The sequence below is a fragment of the Podarcis erhardii genome (genome assembly GCF_964252035.2).
Source record: "Podarcis erhardii genome assembly, chromosome: 8".
Lineage (NCBI taxonomy): Eukaryota > Metazoa > Chordata > Lepidosauria > Squamata > Lacertidae > Podarcis > Podarcis erhardii.
In genome coordinates, this window is record NC_138499.1 from 51,371,818 (window position 1) to 51,392,402 (window position 20,585).

At 42.1% G+C, this 20,585-nt stretch overlaps 1 protein-coding gene across 5 annotated transcripts in view; it reads left to right on the forward strand.

The window, feature by feature from the left end:
- The first annotated feature begins 1,654 nt into the window (after positions 1–1,654).
- The window catches only part of LDLRAD4 (low density lipoprotein receptor class A domain containing 4), a 279,034-nt gene continuing 260,103 nt past the window's right edge, over positions 1,655–20,585 (forward strand). For 2 of the 5 annotated variants that reach the window (XM_081875129.1, XM_081875128.1), the window contains exon 1: positions 3,141–3,425. The gene's annotated coding sequence lies outside the window, so the exon portion shown is untranslated. Of the gene's footprint in view, positions 1,781–3,140; positions 3,426–4,004; positions 4,025–20,585 lie in introns of those variants that run through there. The other 3 variants (XM_081875130.1, XM_081875134.1, XM_081875131.1) reach the window with 3 other exon arrangements.

Below are 20,585 nucleotides of genomic sequence, written 5' to 3' on the forward strand. Positions count from 1 at the left end.
TCTAAATCATCATACATTAAAATAAAGTTAATGTAGTGAAAATACATACCGTAATTATGAGGTAATATTTATATGTTAACCACATAGTTGTACTCTGGCATGCAGAATGTGAACATGCTTCTTAGAGGGATATGGGTTTCAGTTCGTGGTAAATGAAGGCATGGCAGAATTTTCTGAAAGTGGCGTATTGTTGCTATGTGGAGACAGCAGATAGGTGAAAAAAGAATTCAAGCTAACCCTTGTGAAAGATTTTCTCATTAACCTGCTAAACAGGACTCTCTTTATTTTATTTGGCACCCTAGTATTACTTTTGTGAATCAAAATATACCTACTCAGCCCTTTTGAGATTGTTATTGGCTATACCTTACAGTTTGTTAAAAAGCTGTTTGGGAACCTTAGTGTTTTCTGTCAAGCTCTATTATGCCGACACACCAGTGTAGCGTAATGGTAGAGTATTGGACTAGGAACAGAGTTCAAATTATGACTCAGCCAAAAAGTTCACCTTGAGCCAATCGTTGTCTCTCAGCCTAACCTACCTCAGAGGTAGGCCAAACCCTACGCCAAAAGAAAAATGGACATAAATCTGATATCAGGAATCACAAGACAGAGAAACCAGTAGGAGAACACTTCAGTACATTCTATACAAGATCTCAAAGTAGTTGTCTTATTACAAAAGAATTTCAGAAATAGACTGGAAAGAGAAGTTGCTGAATTGCAACTTATTACCAAACTTAAAACCATGGAGAAACCTGGTCTGAATAGAGACATTGGATTCTTATCTCATTATACCACTTGCTTTTTCCTGTAAGATCAATTGCAGTCGTTAACAGTCCTCAACAGGTTTACCACACCCATTCCCACCACCCTTCTGAGCAATACCCCTCCCCACCCTCTCACTGTATATAAAGGTCTGGTGACTTCTGTTTCAGTGTATCTGAAGAAGTGTCCATGCACATGAAAGCTCATACCAATAACAAACTTAGTTGGTCTCTAAGGTGGTACTGGAAGGAATTTTTTTATTTTGTTTCGACTACCTCAGACAGTTGTTTTGAGCATAATAAGGGGGCAGTGGGGGAGGGGGAAGAACCACCTTGGGTTCCTATATAGGATTAAGACCTATAGAGGCTCTAAGTACTGAATACTAAACCAGAAAATAAAATGTTAAAATAAAACAGATTTATTGTAGCACACAATTAATATCACATTATATTGATCCAGGTTAGAAGGACAGCCCTTGGTTTGGGTGAGATAAGTAATACAAAAGAGTACAGAAAAATGGAGAGACTCTAACAAAGGTCTTATTTTCCCCACGATGACTACTTGGTTGCTTTCTTTGAAATATCAAATGTCAAATCATTTTTTAAAAATCTTTTTTTTTGTGTGCCCCAGCTTTGCCAGTGCCTGAAGCACTGGCTTAGCCTGCCCAGTGAGTAACGCAGCACTGTACTTGACAGAAAAGAAAGAGGCATAGAAATGCCAGTTCATTTCCAGGCCCAATTCAGGGTGCTCATGTTGGTGCTGAAAGAAGAGTTTGGATTTGATATCCTGCTTTATCACTACCTGAAGGAGTCTCAAAGCGGCTAACATTCTCCTTTCCCTTCCTCCCCCACAACAAACACTCTGTGAGGTGAGTGGGGCTGAGAGACTTCAGAGAAGTGTGACTAGCCCAAGGTCACCCAGCAGCTGCATGTGGAGGAGCGGAGACGCGAACCCGGTTCCCCAGATTACGAGACTACCTCTCCTAACCACTACACCACACTGGCTCTCCAAAATAGCTCAGGTAAACTATTTTGCTGGAAAGTCCAAAATAGCTCAGACAACATCTGACACACTGCCTGAAATATACTCAGAGTCACAAAGTGATTTCATGCTCTTTATTCAGCTCATAGTGGTGAGGAGGTATGAATGAAAGTCCCCTCACAGTATCTGCTTTATATACATTATTTACACAATGGGCTGCACATGATTGGCTAATTCTGGAATTCTACTGTAAGCCAATCAGGTTGTGGATTCACTTCTATCTGGAGCATGATTGGGTGGTTCCTGCCAACCAATCATACTGCTGCATTTTGGATCCTATTGTTCTAGGACCAATCAGACTGCTGCAGTTTGGATCCTATTCAACTCAGTACATAACACTGCCTCATTCTCTATGTACTCTGGGTGGTGGCTTTGGCAGCCCAGTGGGAGATGGCCTTCTCCATGGTGAAGCCTAAGCCTTGGGACTCCATCCTGGTGCCTTCATTGTACAGCTACCGCCTCTTCCCCCTGGACTTCAACACTTGAGGTGCACACTTTGAGGGCCTGCCTTGCTTTCGTGGTTGTTCATTGTTTTTAATTGTTCTCAGTATTGCTCTTAAGGCTGTAACCTGCCCTGTGGCTTTAGGGTGAAGAGTGGGCAATAAGTAAGCCCAAAAACACACAACCCCAAATCATAAAAGCTTGAGGTCTGTAATGATCAATAACCTGAAGGGGGCATATCCCTCCACATCCTTCAGCCCTGGACCTTCTGGTGGTTCCCTTGTTGCAAGAAGCTAAGTTACAGGGAACCGGGCAGAGGGCCTTCTTGGCAGTGGCACCTGCCTTGTGGAAAGCGTCAAGGAGATAAACAACTATCTGACTCTTCTATGACATCTGAAGGTAGCCCTGTATTGGGAATTTTTTAAATGTTGGGTGTTTTACTGTGTGTGGTGTTTTACCTTGTTAGAAGCCACCCAGGGCTTTTGTTAGGGGAGGGGGCAGAACCTCAGATTTGTATTGATTTTGATTATTTTTTTTTCGGGGGGGGAAGCTGCCCCCTGCCCCCCTTGGCTACGCCCATGGGGGCAACCCAGTCAGATGGGTGGCATATAAATATAACAACCACCACCATTTATGCTAAATCAAGAAAACGGGAAACTGGAGGTGCCAACAAAAGGGAGGGGGGGAGAGAGAAAAACGATTTTCTCGTTGAGTTTGGGATTTCAGCTAATGCAACTTTTTGCCTAGCCTGCCGTTGACACATCCAGCCCGGCAGGTGTCAGTATAGCCTGTGAATCGGCGCGCTCGGGGCTGGGCAGGAAGCTTCTCCTTCCCCTCCCCCTCCTCTCCGGCGCCCGCGCGCGTGCTCGCGCCCGGCCGCACGCCCCCGTCCCCCTTCCTTCCCCGTCTCCCCCGTTCTTTGCCTGCTGTCACTAAGAGCCAGACTAGCTGCAGACAGGCAGCAGCCAGAGGAGGGGGGAGGAGGAGGAGGAGGAGGAGGGGAAAGGAGGAGGAGGAGAGACTGGGAATGAGTTGGAAGCAGACGCAGCCTCAGCGCACAGATCTGCCCTGCCGGAGACAGACAGAGCGGGGAGGGGGCAGGGTAAAAAGGACCTCTCCTGCTCTGCATCAGGAAAGCCCCCCTCGCGGCGCCTCAGGGGCGAGATGTAGGGCTTGCAGGAAAGGTGAGTGTGCGCGGACAACCTGCCGGGCTCTCCCGTCCTTGGCTGGGCAAGCAGAGATGCCGCCGCCGCCGCCGCGCGCGCGCGCAGGGAAAGGGGGAGTCCCCGCGCTTGAAGGAGTTCCTCCAGCACCACCTAGACAGCCAGAAAGTGTCTGACAAAGTGAGGAGAGGCCCAAGTTGAAGGTCTGCGGCTCTTAAAGGGACACGGGCAGCACTCTTCTCGGGGGTTGCCCCAGAACAGAAGGTGCTTCTCTCCTCTCTCGTTCTCTCTCTCCCTCTCCTTTGTGTCTTTGGCACGCAGGCAAAGTGCGTGCAGGAGCGGCGAGTGTGTGGCTGGGTGCATGTACCGCACGCCTCATGTGAACAGAAGCACACACGTTAGACGGGGACTGCCCGCACACGCACACAGCCGAGACGTTTGGGTTGTGAATATGGCACGCGCGCACGCACACACATCCATATCCGGACTGCACATTCCAGTGGGTCCTTTCCCGGATTGGCGTAATATCCATCCAGGAGGAAGGAGGCATCTGTCTTGCCGGAGCTGAAATGAAAGTAGCAAACTGGGAACGAAATTCTATCAGGGCTTCCCTCCCATCCGTTGGTATTCCTCTTACCTTGTCAGCCAGGGGTTTGGTTACAAGCTGTGACATGTAGTTAACCACCCTGGCATCACTCTTCTTTCTTTCTTTCTTTCTTTCTTTCTTTCTTTCTTTCTTTCTTTCTTTCTTTCTTTCTTTCTTTCTCTCTCTCTCTCTCTCTTTCTCTCTTTCTCTCTTTCTCTCTTTCTTTCTAAAATCAAGTGATTCTTTTTGTCTTCCCTGACAGGGCTTTTTGGATGGTTCTCTGTGCATTAAGGTTTCACATTGTTTTGTTGGGGAATCTTCCCAGCTGAGGATAAAGCTGGAAAGTGGTTCATATGCATTTCCTGATTTGCGCCTGTGGTTTTGAAGGGGCTGCTTTGGAAATCTAGATACAGTTTAAGCTGGTGCCGCAACGTCTCATGTCACTGCAAAGCAAAGCTTTATATTGCGGGACCACTTAATATCTATGAAACGTAATAGAGAGATGAGGCAGGTTGAGGAATTGTTTTAAAGCTAATACTTGGAAACATTTTTTTTAAACTGTGCATGTTGTTGTTGGGAATGCTTAATTTTGCACGTCAGACAGTAAAAATCTGGATGCATCAAATTGTTCTGTGGTCCAGAGATGTCCCAAGAGATTGTTATAGAAGTGGCTGCCTACTGTAAACTATCAAAGGAATTATGCATGCAACTTTTTAAAAGAGAGACTCAGATGATAAGCATCCACTGAGAAGTCTGTACTTAGGGAATGTCAGTACTTGCAGAATTGGCTTGTGCTTTCCCCCACATTTCTTTTATGGGGGTTCTTACCTTGGCTTTACCTTTTGGTAGAACATATGCTGATGGGATGAGCTGGGAAAGTGAGTTCTGTTCTTTGGTGTAGATTTTTATGTGTCTAGGTAGATGAATTTCCTATGTCAGTGGAATGATTTTAATGGAGTGTTGTGTGGGATTATATTAATACCAAAGCCAACAGTCTTATGTGTGTTACTTTCAACTTTTGACCTTTAATTCTTGAAAGTTTTTCAGAGTGCATCTTCCAGTGTGTAAATCAGGGACAGGGGACATGGTATGTTGTTGAACTTCAACTCACACCATCCTTTGCCATTGGCTGTTCTGACTGGGGCTGGTTGGAGATGAGGGACCACAAGTCCCTTGGACTTAGTGGTGCCAGTGGTACAATTATTTACTGAGCAATTTCCAGTACAGTTCTATGCATGTCTACTCAAACTCATACATCGCTCAACTGAAGCTTAGTCACAGGTCAGTGGGTATAGAATTGTATCCTTAATGTGGTAAGGAAAGGAACTTCAGGTGTTGTGAAATGTTACTACGGTACTTTAGAATGGGTACTATCACTTTTGCTTGCTTTTAGTGTCTGTGTTTATTAATATGAATTAATAATTTAATTGCAAGTCTCCTGAAAAATAAAGGCATAGGAGGTATCTCAGGCAGTTTTTATATCTGCTGGAAGCTGCCCAGAGTGGCTGCAGCAACCCAAGCAGATGGGCAGAGTATAAGAATGATAATGTCAAAGAACTAATTTTGCATTTAAGTATCTGACAGTCCTACATATGTTTACATAATACAGCCCAGCACTGTATTAAATGGAACTTACTCCCAGGTAAGGTGCATAGGATTGCAATCTATGGGGTTACAGTCAACTAAATTCTACTCAAAGTAGACCCATTGAAATTAATAGAACACTAACATTTGTTTATTTTGAATAGGAGTAACTTTGAGTGCAACCCTAAGAATATGATTACTTGTAACTACTGTATAGATTAATGTAGTGAAGAGACTGGCTTTTGGGAGAAGGGTTCTAAATTGGCACGGTTTCAACTTTTTCCTATTTCTGATTGCTAGGGTAACATGTCAAAGTGATTATCACAGTACAATCCTATACATGTCTACTCAGAAGTAAGTGAGCTCAGTGGGATTTATTCTCAAGGCAAGTGGTATAGAATTGCAGCCTGTCTATTTAACGGAAGGTTTATATTCCAGTTAGCACTGTTGCTAATTATATTTGTTTGCAGATGGTACAATTGTTTTGCAGGTACTTGGAAGCATGTAAACACTGCCGTTACCCTGTTGCTTGAAATACAGTGGATAGTTTATTGGGCAGGACATTATGGGAGACAGCATATATTAAAACTAGTGAATGTCCCTACTTAGTTGCCAGATGAAATAGTGACAAAATGTTCTGCACGTCTATATCTGTACTGGTGTTTTCAGCACAAAGTATTGAGTTACTGACTGTGAGTGTGCCACAAGATTCTGCAGTGTCAAAATCTCAACTGCAACGTATCCTATATGCTTGTATATATGAAGACGTATCTCTGAATATTTTATGCTTCGCAATGTATTCTGCTGTGACTCCCAGGTCAGTGGATATGTAGGCATTTCCTTATTCCCTCTCCCTCTCTGTCTTTTATCAGGTGCTATATGCTTCTAATAATATAGAGTTCAATATAAAGTTGGTGGGGGGCCCAGACCTCCAAAGGCAATAACATTGGCATTGATTAGATTTACAGTGTGGGTAACTTTGCTTTTAGGGGACGTGGGTGGCACTGTGGTCTAAACCACAGAGCCTAGGACTTGCCGATCGTATGGTCGGCGGTTTGAATCCCCGCGGCGGGTTGAGCTCCTGTCGTTCGGTCCCTGCTCCTGCCAACCTAGCAGTTCGAAAGCACGTCAAAGTGCAAGTAGATAAATAGGTACAGCTACGGCAGGAAGGAAAACGGCGTTTCCGTGCGCTGCTCTGGTTCGCCAGAAGCAGCTTAGTCATGCTGGCCACATGACCCAGAAGCTGTACGCCGGCTCCCTCGGCCAATAAAGCGAGATGAGTGCCGCAACCCCAGAGTCGTCCACAACTGGACCTAACAGTCAGGGGTCCCTTTACCTTTTTACCTTTGCTTTTAGCTGTTGATGTCCTTTTCCCGCGTTGTGTATTTAGTTGGCAGGTTTGTTTCTTTCCTGTGGGAGGTGGCCTAGCCTGGCTCTGTGTTCAGCTCACCTGCCCTTTCTCCGCAGGGTTAGGATTTGTGCTTCTGTGAAAACTGAGCTACCAAAACTTTAAAGAGTATGAGATGAAGCAATGTGAAGGCTAGTGCGCGTGCTGCCACAGCTGCTCTGCTGCCCTGCTGCTCTCTTGCCCTGCTGAGGGAACATGCCCAGAGCATCCCGACCCCAGCCCAGCACTTGCCTTAACTCTCTACAGCAGATCTGCTTGTCAGTTCAAGCCAATATGTGGAATGCAGACACCTTCCCACTGCCTTCTGGATCTTGTTCACCCTTAGAGTTTCAGGGCCAGCATTGTGACAGGGGCTCTCTGTCATTAGTTATTGCCGAGAGGACAAATTCTATTGTAAGTTTTTTCTATCAGAGTCCCATTTCTCAGTCGTCTTCTTTTTGTTTTTCTGCTTTGCCTTTCTAAACTTTGCCCCTTAGCTTCTCTGTCTCATGAGGCTTAGCTTTCCTGTCGTTGGTCTTCTTGCAGATGTCCATTCTAGCTACTTCCATCTCTAAGGAAGATGTGGACTTTTGATCCCATCCAAACCAACCACTTGATGCCTTTTAAAGGAGGGGGCATCTTTATGTCTAGGATAGGCTAGTTTTCTTGATGGTTTTTTTGAGTCATCATAGCAGCTTATCCAATTGCTGTGTGTTTTCACTACCAAGGCATATTACAGTAATGGTTTTCTAATATTCTCTCTTCAGACTGATTTGTAGCATTCCTGGAAAAGTTAAACTTTTGAGCGTGGTGCTTGGAGGTACTTGAGGTGTGTCTGTGCTTTATCATTTTTTTCCTACCTGATTTTTGTGCATGCTGGTTCTTTAAAATCTATGTTCTGACTTCTGTGTAAATATTATTGGAACTGTGCACCATATGTGGAAGTATATAAAACCATTCGTATGCTGTTGGCGGGTTCTTGTTCTCGGTTTGGATTTCTTAACATTGTTTTTATTTTAGTGTTAATTCAAGATTAAGGAAAATAATTCAAAGGGAATATTTGCACTTGACATAACGCATAACCTCTTCTATAGCATTTGCTTCTTGGTGGGTGAATGCTATACTTGAAAGGCCTATGGTTTGGGAGTAGCATCATTCGTGTATGTTATTATCCACAAGGGAGACAACACATTTTGCAAGGTTTTCAGGCAATTATTCCAGGCTTGGTCTATATAACTGTTGAATTTGCCAGTGGCATCCAGCCAACATCAGCTGTTTATTAAATGACCTGATGCCAGTGCAGTGGTGCATCCGCTGTTAAGAATCCAACCTGTCTTGTCTAAAAGTTCTTAGACACATTTCCCCTCCTTTCCCCCAAATAATTGCTGTTTCTAAGAATAGCCTGTTTGCCTTGGAGATTGACCAGGTACAGATTTCTAACATAGATGCACCTTTTTCTTGTTCATAATAAACAACACAAGAAAGAACACAATCCTCTGTTCCTGAATGCAAGATCCTTGTAGGTTTTGTGCACTCAAGTAAGAGGAAATAATTAGGGTGATGCTAAAACATAGTTAAACTATTTTATACATATTTATGTATCTGTATTCGTGCTTTTTAAATGTAATGTTTGTATGATACTTATGTGGAATTGGCTTGCAACATTTTGTGCTATTATTAATAAAAAAGGAACATTATCAACAGATGGCACATCCAACATCTTGTGTTTCACACATTCACTGAAAAAGAGGGAAAGGATAAGAAGGTCAGATTTCACAATAGAAGGAAGAGGAGATAATGTGTACAGGCCATCTTACCTCTGAAACCTTCCTTGTTCCCTAGTTCTGAAATGTCCCCTAACAATTAATCAAGGCAATGATGGATGCCATTTTCTAGGCTTTCCGCAGAAGTTGGTAGTTGCGTCTGCATTATAAATCCAGCTGCATGAATATTTTGTTAAGAGATGCTTGGGATGTATGAGTTCATCTAAAGCATTAATGCCATTGACTTAATTGCACTAAAGCCAAAGAGAAGATGTTATCATGTTTATTTACAATTTTGAAAAAGAATTTAATAAAGAAAGGATTGTGTCTGTGCAGTACTTGCCTTATTGTTTATGATATCTCTTACAAATGGTACCACTGCTTCACATACCATTTTCTTTTGGGTCTCCACTGTGCTATGAAGATAGCTGTAGTTGCGTACAGCTGAATAAAAGTTTTGATTCTATTGCTTAACAGCCTTTGATTGCCACAGGTGTACTTTATATTTTACCTCTGTTTCCTAAATTATCAATCAATCAATCTTTGTTACGGTCCAGAGACCCAACCTAAATTATCCATATGTATCATACAGTGTCCCTGTAAGGCAGGAGTGGGGTACATTTTTCAGCCTACAGGTCCCATTTCCTAGTGAGTACCTTGCAAGGAGCAGTGGCTAAGGCAATGGATGTGACTGCTGCTTTAGTACAGTAGCCTAACATCCAGCTTGTAATCATCCCCATCCCTTCATCCAGGCAAGCACAAGGCAGTATTGCAGTTCAAGGACTCATCTAGCTGGTGAAGAGAACTGGAGGGAGTTGTGGAGCAGGGTCAGTGAAGTTTGGCCCATGGAGGATGTATGGCTTGCTGAGAGACCTGGGGGGCCAGCTAGAGATGCCTGGAGGGCTGTATATGACACCTAGGTCCAGCCCTGCTGTAAGGCTTTCAGTATTTTGGTTACTTGAGGAGCTGGTAGAGCTTAATCATGCCAAGTGCTGGAGATACCTAAAGATCTGGTCCAAATTCTTCTTTTCTGAGAGAAATGGTTTGGAGTGTTGCTTAACAGGCATTGTTAAATTGCTTAAAATTCTTGTAGGAGTATTTGAAGTTTCTAACTGAACAAGACCTAGTAGGGCAACCTGGTCCTACAGCTAAAATAGTTGCTTGAGATGGCATTATTCACCAGCAGCTCAATTACCAGTGTTGAGTGGGGAGTTGTCTGAATGGTGGGGTGGGTGTCATGGGTAATCCATATACTGGCCTTGGTCCAGTATATCTGAAGGAGCGTCTCCACCCCCATCGCTCTACCCGGACGCTGAGGTCCAGCACCGAGGGCCTTCTGGCGGTTCCCTCACTGCGAGAAGCCAAGTTACAGGGAACCAGGCAGAGGGCCTTCTCGGTAGTGGCGCCTTCCCTGTGGAACACCCTCCCACCAGATGTCAAAGAGAATAACAACTACCAGACTTTCAGAAGACATCTGAAGGCAGCCCTGTTTAGGGAAGTTTTTAATGTTTGATGTATTATAGTATTTTAATATTTTTTGGGGAAGCCGCCCAGAATGGCTGGGGAAGCCCAGCCAGATGGGCGGGGTATAAATAATAAATTATTATTATTATTATTATTGAAGAAACTAATGTCAGTAGTAAAATTGGCTGGTTTTTAAAAGATGCATCTTATATTGTAATATATCTGCCAGCACATATATAAGAAAATGAAAACCATCCCTTTTGAGTATATGCCAGCACTTATGTCTCATTCCTTTTCTTTTGCAAAACCTATGCAACATGACATGTCCCCCATTTGAAAGTACAACTTGAGTAAATCTCTTGCTGAACTTGTTGTTCTTACAGGTTTGGAAAGGATGAAGAACTGAAGGGTAATTTCTGTGCTGATTGGCAACGGAGAGCTTTTTTTGATGAAGTATGGTTACGCTGTGCCAAATGGTTGACTTTTCTAGAAGGAAAAAACTCCAAAGGTTATGTGAAAAGTACTCTGGTTAATATATTGGCATTCCCAGAACCCACTAAAACTTGGGCAGGTTGCCAGATACCACTTAATGAGGATGCAGAATGTCTGGCACAAATCTGCATAAACACAAAAGAATTTCAGAAAAGGGAGTTTGTGAGTGTAAGTTGCATATCTCTGTCTACGATTAATTTTTAATTACTATACTTTTGCACTTAAGATAGATGGAAGTCTTTCCAATTAGATTGAGCATTACATACACAACATTTTGTGTCTTTCTGTTTTTGCCTCTCGTTTATATTGTTTGTGGGGAAGTGGAATCAGAGCTGGATGTGTTCTCCAAGCCCACAATCACAGTGTGCTCACACACGCACAGAACAATGGGCTGGATTCAGGCTTAGGCTGCACTCCTAACCCTGTTTACCTGTGAGTAAGCACCGCTGCATTCAGTAGGACTTACTGCTGCATAGACATGGTTAAGATTATGCTGTTAGACATGCTTAGAGCAGACCCAATGGAATCAAATTAGTCATCATGACTAGCTTAATGCCGTATCCTGAGCTTTCCTTTAAAAACAACAGCAAGTAAGTTCTAGCCCTTAATGCCACAAATAAATAGTGTTGTTTTTTTAAAAAGGGTGGAGCCTGCTAAAATATTAGATGTGGATGTGGTAGGCTGGCTGAGCAGGGTTTCCAGTGTTCAGATATGACTTTTGTATCCTGCATACTCTCTTTGCCCTTTGAAATAAGCAGCAATTAAGCGAAATATACTGATTTTTAAAAATCTACATAAAGTCTCTAAGTTGCAGGAATCTCAGTCGGAAGGTCCCAGGTTCATTCCTTGGCACCGCCAGGTACAGTTGGGAGAGACACCTGCCTGAAATCCTGTCAGTCAGGGTAGACAACACTGAGCAAGGTGGATCAATGACCTGACTTGGTATAAGGCAGCTTCCTGTGTTCTTAAATAATACTGGGAAAGACTTCTGATTTGAGTCACAAGTAGGGCCGAGCTGAAACTTTTCATTGTTTTGCTTCTCCCCCAACCCTTGAAAGTAGCAGTGAGGTAGTGGAGGGGCTCCCCCTGCACCCTGAAATTGCTACCTCGGAGTTGAAAAGCATAACAATGAGCTCAACCCCACCAGTAAGTCAGTACTATTTCCATTTTACGGATGCGTCGCTGAAGCTGAGAGAGAATAGCTTGCCAGGTTTTCCTTAGTGTCGACGCCCCCCCCCCCCCACTGCAACATCCCATGCCAAGTATACCCAGTCACAGCTATGGGTTGCAGTGAGTTTGATGAAATCTTTTTATTCACTTATGCATTTAAGAAACGATAGGTTTTGTCAGACTGTTTATATGACAGTGCAAGTCTGTGCTTGCCAAGATCCAGACAGTCTGTTAATGTTACATGCCGGGATAAATAAATTACAGTGTCTGAGACAGAAACGCTCTCGCATTTGGTGCAAACCTGTGATGTGTCCCTACAGAGATCTGCTGGCATCTCAGATTGTAACAGGGTCAGGTAACATCAGCACCTATTTATTAATTTATGGTTTGATAACCTACCCTATCCCCAAAAGCGCTGGTGATATTTGTAAGCGATATTTTATAAAATAGATGAACACGTGTTTTTTAATGCAGCAATGTTTAGAATGATTGCTAAAGCGATAATGCTGCTTACATCTAACCAATTAAATAACCTTAAGAAATCTTACATCACTATGAGGAGATGCTTAGGTTTGAAATTTGGCAAACCTGCTGGAGAGCAGAGTCCAGAGCCAGAGTATTGTTTTTGATGAATGGAGAGTGGTGCCGTAAGGCAATCTGAGTTGTCTTTGGGAATGTGTGGAAGGACGCGGCAGGTCAGGTGGCCTTCATGGCTGTTCTTATTCTTCCAGGTTCTGCTCCCATGGTAACTTGAGCACTGTGCTCTTCTGTCACGTCTGTATAGGTCGCTGGTGAGGGGCAAATGTGACAATGGCTATAGACTTTCCCAGTGGAAGTGCTAACTGTAGACCATTGCTAAAGTGCTAATGTGAATCCTCTCCCCCCACCACTGGCGGGCAAAAAAATTAAAAATCTGCAAGAGGATCAGGAGGTCTTTCTTCAAGGGTAGGAACGTAGGAAGCTGACGAATTGGATGCCCTTCTGTTTTGGGGTACTATATATGATATTACTCTTGGGATATTGCAAACTTTATTCAGTAGCTTGCAAGGCCATTGTAGTTTAAAACAATAATATGTGGTTGCCCTAGAACCAAACTACTTGTATTATTAGCTGTGAGAATGCATTTGTTTTATTTATTTTTTTATTTAAACAAAATAACAGCCAGATCTGGGGGCTTCGTGTCTGTGTTGTGTGTGTGAGTTAACCCCTTACCTCTGCACTGTGGTACAGGTGAAAATCCCCTCACCCTATCCCAAAGTTCTGACATCTTACACTGCAGAGGGAATATCAGCTTTGGAGTCCATTTTTTCCAGTACTTAATGGAATCTATAATGGGACATAGGGTTGTTTTGTCACATAGAATACATATGAATTTAAAATATAATTATCACAAGGCTTCCATGGGTGAATAGGAAGTCTCATGGTGTCCTGGTTGCCCAAATATCCGTTTTATCTGTAGCATTTCTTTACTCTTTTTCAGCTTCTATCATTACTGTTTGTTGTAGCTACACCTTTTTATTTCTGTAACAGAAATCCCACCTTAGCCTTCTCCAAAATATGTTAGGAAAGCCTATTTTTATGGTGTAGTCATGCTGACACTATACACTTTTGGTTTCTCACTAGGGAATTGTTTGTGTTTTTCCCCTTACCCACGGGGAAGCTCTGTGACTTAGAGACAGGAAAGCTATTACAGAACAACGTCTCTGACACCTTTCTTTTACCAGTGAGCTTGGGGTAAGAGGTGTTGCAGTATGTGCATTAATTGAACAAAATTTTCATTCTGACTTCTTAAATGTGAGATCTTGGGGAAAACTGCATAAGGTTTCCTTCTACTCAAGGAGATGGATAAAACCACTGTATGTGAACTTGCCCTAAAAGTAAACTCTTGTATTAGAATGAACAACTCACTGGCTCTCTTACCAATGCCTTTTACTTAAAATTTCCAGCTGAGACCTCATTTTTGGCTGAAAGCATCTTGTAACTTCTTCCAGCAGCAGTCCCAAAATATGTGTACTGATCATAGCTGAGACTGAAATGGCTACTGGAATTTACAGAGAGCTTTGATCAAAGTAGTCCAGATGTGGCACAATTCTTGCCAATGAATGGTCAAGTTGGATCTTTCTCCCAATTATTTGTGTCTGAATATGCTTTTCAGGACTCCTTGTCTCATGGTTGTGTCACTAGGCATGCTGGTGTAAGTTAAGTCCGATGTAAAGTTACACCAGATACAAACCTTACTTAGCATCAGGGCTGCTGCTGGCCAGATGACTGAGATGAACAGACTTAGGATCCAGCCTGAGTCCTTCCCTCTGGTCCTGCCCCCACCATGCCCCCAGAACTCCCCTATTTTGACCTCAGCTGAACCCCTGTTGAGTTGGGGTGAGCAGGTTATTTTGATGTATCTATGAGCCAGGAATCCGCTGGATCCTAACCTCTTTCTGGCATTTCTTGCCATAAGACTGTCATCTTAATGTTACTAAGCATGATCTTTGATTACAATTTTTATTTCTGTTTTTGTTATATTGTTATAATATTGCTTTACATTCTGTACGCAAAATATTTTAAAAAACAACAACATTTAACAGAAAGGGTACATGAAAGAAAACAACGTGAGAAATTACATAACTTTTGCCATAACATGGTCCTCCTTTATTACATATACATCAAAGAAAGAACATGCATTTGAACCACCTAGGACACACGGGAGCATTTGGAATGATATTTTTTAAACCAGCAACTGTATAAATAATTTGTTATTTGATTATATTACTAATGTAATTACCTGGACGTAGTTGGGGCTGTTTGGGTGGCGGTTTAGGGGAAAACTGTATTTGATTGCTTGTATTTGATTATATCTTGTTCTTATATTCAACTAATAAAATATTCAAAACAACAACAACAACAACAACATAAAAGGATCTTTCAGAGTCCATTGGTGTTACTCCCAAATGGAGTAGAAAGGCTGCTTTGTATGGAAGTAATCACCCTCCACTCAGATCAAAAGTGGGTCAGTCCCATAAATTTGTAAATGTCTCTGTATGTTTATACAAATGATTCCATTGCTAAAAAAAACTGAATGAAAATGCTTTGTAGTAATGAATGGCTGCTAAAGAGTTCTGAACTTCTTAAATGTAGGGCACATAATAGAAAAATGCATGCTTAAATGAAATTATTGTCAGCGTGATTCCTCTGGAACAATTATTTCACCTTTCAAAATATCTCTTTAGAAGTCTGCTTGCTGACATTGCATAATTTTGGTTCCAAGTTTGTTTTTTTAAGAAAAATAAAGTAAATGACATGCTACAGAATGCACTTGTTTTCTGAACACCACTTTCTGAGTTGAAACCCTAGGTAGCTGGATAAACAAGTCATGTTTTAATTAGCTATGCCTCTTTTCAGCAAGATTATGTCAGAATATAAAATCAGCAGATTAATTAGGATTTGATTAAGGCTGCACTGGTATATGCAATTGTAAAATTGCCTCTGTAATAAGTTTTGTTCTAAGGTGCCACAAACGTATTCTTCTCATACTGTTAGACTTCTTAATAGCATGTATTTAAAATGCATTTAATTGGATGGTTAACAGTATTCACTATACTTACATTCTCTTTGTATGGAGGGAAAATGGGTACAGATGTGAAGTTTTTCTTTAAAAGAGCCTCTTTTTTAATTATGGGGACTGTAATGGTTAAAATTAAATGGTTACCCACAACGTCATCTTGAAGTATGTTTTGAAGTTTGGGAATAAACTACCGGTATGCTGATTTGTTAGCATTTAATACCGTTTTCCTTGCAAGGTTGAAGCTAAGCAACAGCTTAAAATGTTTTTAGGTTCCAAACTATGTTTCCTCACCATGATAAAAGAGGCTAACAGTGGAAGCCTGTACATGTCTACTCAGAAGTAAGCCCCACTGAATTCATGGGGCTTACTCCCAGGTACATGAGTATAGGATTCCAGTCCAAAAATGTCAAGCTTATTATATATCAGAAATCTTATATACAGGTTCAGAGAGGTGCTATGACTCAATGAGTGGTCCCTGTTCAATCTTGAGTCAGCCATGAATAAGTTGGATTTCTATTAACAAATTGTTTTCTCTTAGTTGCCCGTTGACAAAATGGAAATAGTGCTTTGTCAATTGGGATGTGTGTTTAATACCACCCTGCAACTTATTCATACTTTCTTTCTTGTGCTTTTGCAAATGTTAATAACCATGGTTCCCTTCCCTCTTTGCTGTTTTGACTGGAATCAACTATAAAGAATAAAATGAGGGAGAAGGAAATTATGCCAATCAGCACTGGACATGGTCTAGCCAATCATATTTGGCTGTGTCCTGTCTCACTCATGACAAGCAAGGGCAAGGCTTCCTAACACGGGTGATCTTAGCCAATCAGGGATTACTCTAAAAATTAAAAACTTTTGCTGTCATTTCACATCAATTGTAGAAAAATCTCAAAAAGGAGAGGGTACTTTCAACCCAGAAAAGATGTTCCCCTGTTGCACCGCAGCCCTGGTAATAGGCCTAATGTGTGGGCTATAATGGGCTTAAGGCTATATTGCACATAAAGGAACTGGTGTGTTATGGTGGATGTGCTTTAGTGTTGGGGGTGAGTAGTAGGTGGCCAGGTTTGCTGATGATACTATATTACCCAGGGTTAAAACAAAAAGAAATTGTGAAGAGCTCTGAAAGGACTAGGCAGTAAATGGCAAATGCAAACAACTATAAAATGACACATGTCAGGGCAAATAAATTCTTATTTTCACATATACAATCATGGTGTCTGAATTGGCGCTAACTAACCAGGAACAAGATCTTGTGGTTATAGTGGCTAGTTTCCTGAAGATATTGCTCCAGTGTGTGGCAGCTGTGGAAAAGGCAGATTCTATGCTAGGCATCATTAGGAAAGGAATTGAACTCCCTAAGCCATCCCAGATGCTGCATTCCAAATGTGGTCACAGTAGGAATATAGTGTACAGTTCTGATCACCTCACCTCAAAAAGGATATTGTAGTTTCTGAAAATGGCAACCAAAATGATCAAGGGGATGGATCATCTCCCATATAAAGAAAGGCTACAGTGTTTGGGACTTAGAGGAAACATAAGAAAGAAGTGACATGACAGAAGTTTATAAAGTGATGCATGCCATAGAGAAAGTGGACGGGGAAAGGGTATTCTTCTCTTATAACACTAGAATGCGTGGACATCCAGTGAAGATGAATGCTGAAAGCTTAAGAACAAATAAAATGTAAGCACTTCTTTACCCAACATAGAGTTAATGTCTGGAACTCACTTCCATAGGAGGCTGTGATAGCCACTAACTTGGACGGCTTTAAAACGGGATTTGACAGATTTATGGAAGATGAGACTATTATTGGCTACTAGCCATGATGGCTATGATCTTTCTCTGTGGCTGGAGGCAGTATGCTTCTGAATACTAATTGATGGAAAGAGGAGGGGAATGTGCTGTTGTGTTTGGGTCCTGGCTATGTTGAGAACAGGATGCTGAACTAGATGGGCCATTGGCCTGACCTAGCAGGCTCTTCTTATGTTTTTGCACCTCCTGATATCTTGAGTTCCTTCCTCTGAGGCAGAGGATCTGTCTTGCACGCAGAAGATCCCAGGTCCAGCCGGTTGTGGGGCTTGAAAAAGCTCAAAATCCTGGAGAACCTGGGATAAAGTAGCATCTTACGTTCTGTGCTCTGACAAACGTCTCCTCGACCTCTGACCTTTTCACGCAGTTTGCCTTCCTCAGTGTGGTTGGCTGGTTTTCTCTAATGTCAGCATGGATTGACATGGCTTCTGGCATCCACTGGATTAGATACTTTGATGGAACAGAGGCTCTTGCCAGCCTGGAGCAGGAGCTGAGTGCTTAGGAGAACGACTGAAAGATTTGAAAAACTAAATTCCATTCTGTGAGCAAAATTAGAGATAAAGTTACCTAAGGGTTAGCTAATCTATGATAAGTGATTCACGAATACCTTCTTATGATCTTTTGAAATACAACACTTTTATCCATCTGAGCAACTCTGATTGCTCCCAAATGGGCATTCATATAGGCAAACATAGTGGGCAAACTAGACAATCATACACATCGCTTGCAGCCATTTTCATGATTATGATGGCTTGAAAAGTTACTAATATGATCCTGGAAATTACAACCAAAGCAACCATATCTCTGCCCAATTCACGTATAACATTTGTCTATATAAGCATGTCTTTGAATAAATTAGTGTGACTGCCTCTTTGAAGAAGAAGAAAAATGTATACTGTGAATTCCTCGCCCATTTTTGTTCAATAGTTTATTTCTCTGGCTGGTTAGGGATAGCTTTGAGAGAATGCACTTTCCTCTGCCTGTGCACCTGGGGGTCTATCTGTCAGTTCCAGATCTATTTTGCCCTTAAAGCTTGGGAAATGCAATGTACTTATCCAGTGACATTGATATACTCTGCTTGAGGGTGTTAAATGGTACAAAAGGAGAGACTCTTGAAGTTTAAGCAGAATTGGCTGTCCGCTTTCACCTCCTAACTTGTATGAGATGCTCAGTAGAACGTAAATGAAATTGTCTGAATGGGAACAGTGCCCTTTTAAATTCTAATTAGTGAATGAATTAAGTAGTAAGAATTTTTATGAGTCACAGTGAATTACAGGTATTATTGACTTGACAGTCTTGCCTACACTAAAAGCAGTGGTTACCCAAGTGGGTCTTCAGCTGCCAGATCAAGCTGAATGACATTAAATAGTCTGATCAGGACTTCATTTTACTTTTAAAAAGTGTTTCTGTACCCTCTCAATCCTCCTCGTTCCTTTAATGAAGGGAAGCTGAAATAGTTAAGGAAAGAAGTGGATTCTAGTCTTCTGGGTGGGCTGCAGAATAGGGAAAACTGCTGTTGGCAGGCTTTCAAGTTCTGGTGCCTCATGGCTAGATTCTGAAGTTCTGAATTATACATATATCTTGTGCGTGCCTCATGTAGCATGAGGTTTATTACCAGAATGCAAGCATCATGCACTCAAAAGGAGAAGGACATCTATTGTACACTAGCACTCTTTCTCACAGTACAAACCTTGACCTAATTTCTGTAAACATGTTTCTTTTTTACCCTGTTGCTACAGCATAGGATGCCAGTATTGCTGTGTGCACCCAGCTCAAAAGGCACTTAAAAATTTAAGTGTGTCTTTTCTTTCCTGTTATTTGTGCTGAATTGTAAACTAGCCTTAACTCAGATCTTGAATTCAAGAACCAGCCTTTCTTCCTTGACAGGACGCAGAACTGTGCTTGTCAATTTTATTTGCTCCCACTCTATTACTCTGCCATGGGACAACAATAATGTTGGGCTTGAGAATGTTACTGGTCTGGGCTCAACACTTACCTGAAATGATTGACCAAGGACAGGAAAGTGGGGGCTGGGAGGAAGTCATTAAGAATTTATTTCCTTGGCTCTGATTGAACAGAGTGTCACCTCTCCAGAGGAGATCTCACCTCTTGGACACTGTTACTTGAGTCCTGCAGTTTGCAGAATGGCTCAGCAAGGGAATATGCTGTAATTGGAGCCCTATGTGGGCATTTTCCTCCATGCAGTTTTAATCATGTGGAGGGAAACAGTGGGACTGTGCTAGATAGCTCCAACATCACCATACATGCATTGCTGGGGAGGGCTGCAGAACAGGAGGGGTTTGCTCTATGCCTGTAGGCTCTCTGTGACTTTAGAACCCTGTGCTGGTTTGAGACCAGAAGCCACCGCCCACTCCCCCTATGCCCCATCTCTCAATGTTTTTAAGATTTCATGGACAATTATGCCCAAATAGGGGTTACAGTAATTCTGGATCCTCCCCCTTTTCACGGAATCCTGATGCACAGTGAAGTAAAGTGTCCATTGCTATTACTTCTCAGGCTTTGCACAATAATTTCACAGGCTGTTCTGTGCTGGTGTGGCTTTTTTCTTTCCAGAGAAGGAAGATACTGGCTTGTTTTCTCTTGGGCACCACCAGCAGTGCAGATGGTCTGAGGGCAGTATTTGGAATAAAGAGCTAAGCAGCGGGTGGGTGACACAAGATGTCCATTAGTGTTCTACCTAGCTCTAGTCTAGTGCAAGATGAACTGCTTTCTACTGACCTTATTTATTGTCTTTGGGTTGCCAACCTGCTAGCACTAACACCCTGATGTGACATTAATGCGCAGGTGCAAAAGGCAGGTGACCTTCTTGAACCAGTTCACTATTCAAGCCATCATAACATGCACTCTGAACACAAGAATGGGGGAATCAGGTGATTGAGAGTTTTGAAGAAGAAAAAATGACAAAAAAACAACCTCCAAAACCTATTTATTTATTTTTTAAAAATCTATCCTGCTCTCATCATAAATAATCTTGAGACAGGTAACAACAATTTAAAATACAGGTATACAAGAAGAGCATAATTAGAAATTAAAACTGCTATTATCTATCACATCTGTCCAATAGCAGTGATCTAAAAAGCAGAGACATCACCTTGCCGACAAAGGTCCGTATAGTTAAAGCTATGGCTTTCCCAGTAGTGATATATGGAAGTGAGAGCTGGACCATAAAGAAGGCTGATTGCCGAAGAATTGATGCTTTTGAATTATGGTGCTGGAGGAGACTCTTGAGAAGATCAAACCTATCCATTCTTAAGGAAATCAGCCCTGAGTGCTCACTGGAAGGACAGATCGTGAAGCTGAGACTCCAATACTTTGGCCACCTCATGAGAAGAGAAGACTCCCTGG